This window comes from Mastomys coucha, unplaced genomic scaffold (genome assembly GCF_008632895.1).
Source record: "Mastomys coucha isolate ucsf_1 unplaced genomic scaffold, UCSF_Mcou_1 pScaffold6, whole genome shotgun sequence".
Lineage (NCBI taxonomy): Eukaryota > Metazoa > Chordata > Mammalia > Rodentia > Muridae > Mastomys > Mastomys coucha.
Window position 1 is genome coordinate 128,503,365 of NW_022196912.1, and position 5,553 is coordinate 128,508,917.

The window sequence follows — 5,553 nt, forward strand, 5'->3', positions numbered from 1 at the left end:
TCTTTCCTCCCCACCATCTAAAGGATTCCTAAAACTTCACCTAATATTTGTCTGTGTATCTATGGATCTGGTTTCATCAGTTGTTGGATGAAACCTCTGATGAAAATTATGGTAGGCTCCTGTCTTCACTTATAGTAGAATATCATAAGAAACAGTTCATTCTGTTGTTTTTATTGTTAGTTTTCATTGTAGTCATTCTGACAGCTGTAAGATGGCCTCTCAGAGTCTTTTTGATTTGGATTTCCAAAATGTCTAAGGATGTTAAAGATTACATGAAGTTAAACATTTCTGACACTTGAGATTACTTGTTCACAATTCTTTTTAGATCTATGCCCCATTTTTAATAGAATTACTGGATTTGTTGAAGTACAGTATCTATTCTTCCTTATGTTTTCTGGAAATTGGGCTCCTGTAATATGTTATATTGATTAAAAAAAAAATTCAAATTCTGTAGTCTTCTGTTTTGTCCTTTGGACAGTGCCCTTTGGTTACAGATGCATTTAATTTCATAATGTGCCATTTTCTAATTGTTGATCTTTGCCCCTGTGCAATGGAGATCTGTTCAGGAAATTGTCTCCTGTGCCAATGAGTTCTAGGCATTCCCGAATTTCTCTTCTATTAGGTGTTCAGTGTATCTGATTTTATGTTAAATTCTTTGATCCACTTAGACTTAAGTTTGGTGAGGGATGATAGATATGGATCTATTTGCATTCTTCTACAAGCCAACATCCTATAAGACTAGCACCATTTATCAAAGATGCTGTTCTTCATTGTATATTTCTGGTTTCTTCATTTTTTTTTCAGATTTTTTTATTAGATATTTTCTTTGTTTACATGTCATATGATTTCCCTTTCTCAGTTTCCCCTAAAAAATAAACAAGAATAAACAAATGTTGCCTCCCCCCTCCCCTGCTTGCCATCCCACCTCCACTTATGGGCCCTGGCATTCTCCTACACTGGGGCACAGAACCTTCACAGGGCCAAGGGACTCTCCTCCAGTTGATGATCAACTTTTCAATCCTCTACTATACACATGCTGCCAGAACAATCAGTCCCACCACGTATAGTCCTTGGTTGGTGGTTGAGTCCCTGGGAGCTCTGAGGGTACTAGTTAGTTCATATTGTTGTTTGTCCCAAGGGGCTGGAAACCCTTCAGCTCCTTTGGTCATTTCTCTAACTCCTTCATTGGGGACCCTGTACTCAGTTCTATAGATGGCTGTGACTCTCTACTTCTGTATTATCCAGGTACTGTCAGAGCCTCTCAGAAGACACTTATATCAGGCTGGCTTGTCCTTCCTTCAGTCTCTGCTCCATAGTTAGTCTCTGCAACTCCTTCCATGGGTATTTTGTTCCCCCTTTTAAGAAGGAATGAAATGTTCACATTTTGGTCTTCTTTCTTCTGAAGTTTCTTGTGGTTTGTGGGTTGTTCTTTGTGTATTCCAAACTTCTGGGCTAATAACAACTCATCAGAGAGTGCATACCATGTGTGTTCTTTTGTCATTGGGTTACCTATCTCAGGATGATATTCTCCAGATCTATCCATTTCCCTAAGAATTTCATAAATTCATTGTTTTGAATAGCTGAGTAGTACTCCATTGTGTCGATGTACCACAATTTCTGTATCCATTCCTCTGTTGAGGGACATCTGGGTTGTCTCCAGTTTCTGGCTATTATAAATAAGGCTGCTGTGAACATGGTGGAGCATGTGTCCTTATTACATTTGGAGCATCTTCTGGGTATATGCCCAGGAGTGGTATAGCTGAGTCCTCTGTTAGAATTATGTCCAATTTCTGGAGGAACTGCCACACTGATTTCCAGAGTGGTTGTACCAGCTTGCAATCCCATTAGCAATGAAGGAGTGTTCCTCTTTCTCCACAATCTCTCAAGCACATAGGCACAGGCGAAAATTTCCTGAACAGAATGCCAATAGCTTATGCTCTAAGATCAAGAATTGACAAATGGGACCTTATAAAGCTGCAAAGCTTCTGCAAGGCAAAAGACACTGTCAATAGGACAAAAATGCAACCAACAAATTGGGAAAAGATCTTTACCAATCTTATATCTGATAGAAGGCTAATATACAATGTATATAAAGAACTCAAGAAGTTAGACTCCAGAGAACCAAATAACCCTATTAAAAAATGGGGTGCAGAGCTAAACAAAGAATTTTCAACTGATGAATATTGAATGGCTGAGAAGCACCTAAAGAAATGTTCAACATCCTTAGTAATCAGGGAAATACAAATCAAAACAACCCTGAGATTCCACCTCACACCTGTCAAATTGGCTAAGATAAAAAAACTCAGATGATAGTAGATTCTGGTTTCTTTATTAAACACACACACACGCAGACACACACACACACACACACACACACACACACAGGTTTGCAGTGGTGAGTAAGCTGGACTTGCCAGCATTCGCTTTGAGGGTGGCAGTGGTGGAGCCAGTGGCCTAAGGCTATGTCAGTCCATGAACCCACAGCTGCCAAGAGGCGGGGCAAGGCATGTCACAAGGCGGGGCCTGCGCTCTGAGGCTTCAATGAGAAAGCGAGGCATTGCAGGAGAGGGAGGCCTTTGCAGGCCTGCAGAGGCCAACACAAAATGTGATGGCGGCTGTGCTGAGTTGCAGACCTCAGGGAGCGTACTGGGCGGTGGCTACCTGCTCCACGTCTGCCTAGCCCACATGTGGGCGGCCAAGGAAAACCCGTGCAGAAAATTTCAGGCCAACATTTTCAACAAGAGCAAGTGTCAAAAGTGCTTCAAGCCCCAAGAATCGCATCTGCTCAATGATGAGGACCTGATGCAGGCAAAACCCATTTATGGTGGCTGGCTGCTCCTGGCTCCAGATGGCACTGACTTTGACAACCCAGTGCACCAGTCACGGAAATGGCAGCGATGATTCTTCATCCTTTATGAATATGGCCTCTTGCAATATCCCCTGGATGAGATGACTACCACCAGCACCCTCCCTCAGGGCACCATCAACAAGAACCAGTGCACAGATGTGGTGGATGGGGACGACCGCACAGAGCAGAAGTTCTCCCTCTGCATCCTGACATTTTATCAGGACAGAAACCACGGAGATCATCAGTGGTTGGTTAGAGATGCTCATGGTGTGTCCTAGAACCAACAAGCAGAACCAGAAAAAGAAATGGAAAGTAGAGTCACCTACCCCACAGGAACCTGGGCCTGCTAAGGTGGCTGTCACTAGCAGTAGTGGCAGCAGCAGCAGAAGCAGCAGCAGCAGCAGCAACAGCAGCAGTATTCCCAGCGCTGAGAAAGTCCCTACCATCAAATCCATGCTCTGGCAGGAAGAAATGAGAGGCAAAGATCAACCTGATGGGGCCAGCCTGAGTCCAGTTCAGAGTCCCAGCCAAAGCCAGCCTCCTGCTGCTCGCACCCTATGGGAACAAGGGCTAGAAAGCAAAGAAGATGAAAGCACCATAAGTGGGGATCTTGTGGATGATAGTCAGAAAGTAAGGGTAGAGAGCAGTTACTTCTCCCTGGAGAAGGCCAAGCAGGACCTGAGGGCTGAGGAGCAGATAACCCCACTACTCTTCCCACCTAGCCCCAGCATTCCACACAGTGCGAGGTCCCAGGTAATTGAGAAATTTGAGGCCTTGGACACTGAAAAAGCAGAGCACATGGAAACCAACATGTTGATTCTGACCACTTCTGACACTCATCAGGGCCGCAGTGAGAGACGGGCCATCCCTAGAAAGCAGGACCAGCAAAGCACCCACAGCTCCTCTCTCAGATACTTTTCCCCTGTCTCCACACCGAAGAGCCAAGTCATTGGAGAGGAGGTCCACAGAATCTTCCATGACACCTGACCTGCTGAATTGCAAGAAAGGCTGGATAACCAAGCAGTATGAGGACTGCCAGTGGAAGAAACACCGGTTTGTCCTGGCAAATCAGAGCCTAAGATACTACAGGGATTCTGTGGCTGAGGAGGCAGCTGACCTAAATGGAGAAATTGACTTGTCCACTTGCTATGATGTCACTGAGTATCCAGTCCAGAGAAACTATGGCTTTCAGATATATACCAAGGAGGGTGAGTTCACCCTGTGAGCCATGACATCTGGCATATTACAAAACTGGATACAGACCATTATAAAACCTGTGCTCCCAACATCTGCCCTAGATATGACAGCTCACTGCCTGAGGGAAAGAATAAAAGCACATCGTTTGAGACCTGCTCAAGGCCAAATGAGAAGTAAGAAGCTGAGCCAGGAGAGCCAGATCCTGAGCAGAAGAAGAGCCATGCTAGAGAGCAGAGGCAGGAAGGTCGCTCCAAGACCTTTGACTGGGCTGAATTCCACCCTATCCAACAGGCCCTGGCTCAAGAAAGGGCCAGCACTGTTGGGTCTTCTGATTCTGGTGACCTTGGGTGTCTTGAGGCTGAGCCAAGTGAGCTGGAACCTGAACGAGGCGAAGTCGAGAAGAGCACCACAAGTGCTTTGGGATGCTGGACACAGTTGATGGACCAGGAATAGAGGATACAGCCCTATGTATGGACATTGATCGGAGCCCAGGACTGCTGAGAACCCCTGACCTCAAGACACAGAATGTCTACGTGGAAATTAAGCAGTGGTAGCAGCAAGTGGAGACCACCCATCTCAGGGAGGAGAAACAGGTGCCCATTGCTCCTCTGCAGCTATCCTTGGAGGACAGAAGTGAGAGGCTCTCCACAAGGAGCTCACATCTCTGCTAGAGAAGGAGCTGGATCAGAGCCAGAAAGAAGCCTCAGATCTTCTAGAAGAGAACTGGCTTCTGCAGGACCATTTAAGGGTGGCCCTGGGCAGAGAACAGAGTGCCTGAGAAGGCTATGTGCTGCAGGCTACATGTGAGTGAGTGAGACTTTGCTGCCATGGAGAAGACACATCAGAAGAAAACTGAAGGTCTCCAGAGGCAACACCAGCGGGAGCTAGAGAAGCTGCGGGAGGAAAAAGACTTCCTCTTGGCTGAGTAGACAGCTGCCACTATATTAGTCATTGAAGCCATGAAGAATGCTCACCGAGAGGAGATGGAACGAGAGTTAGAGAAGAGCCAGAGGTCTCAGATCAGCAGCATCAATTCAGACATAGCAGCCCTGAGGAAACAGTACCTGGAGGAGCTGCAGTCAGTGCTGTGAGACCTGGAAGTCTTTCAGAGTAGTACTCCCAGAAGTGCCTGGAGAATGCACACCTAGCCCAGGTGCTGGAGGCTGAGCAGCAAGCCCTGCAGCAATGCCAGCGTGAGAACCAGGAGCTCAACGCCCACAACCAGTGTTAAGGCACACAGCCTGTTAACAAGCTAGCACATGTGGGGACCTGCCAGTGGCTCAGCTCTGCTTCACACAAAGGAGCACCACCTTTGATGGTCAGAGCAGAGCCACCAAATGTTCTAGGCTATGTGGGCTCCCTCTCCCTCAACTGGAAAGCGAAACTGAAACTGCCCTCAGATCTAGGACTGCAGATGCCTCCTGTGGAGAAGATGCCGGACTGCTGCAGACCAAAGCCTGTCGGACTTTCTTTTCAAGTTCCTCCTCCAGTCTTGTGTTTATGTTAAG

At 46.5% G+C, this 5,553-nt stretch overlaps 1 pseudogene; it reads left to right on the forward strand.

The window, feature by feature from the left end:
- The first annotated feature begins 2,685 nt into the window (after positions 1-2,685).
- On the forward strand, positions 2,686-5,276 carry LOC116081130 (annotated as a pseudogene).
- Positions 5,277-5,553: the final 277 nt, after the last annotated feature.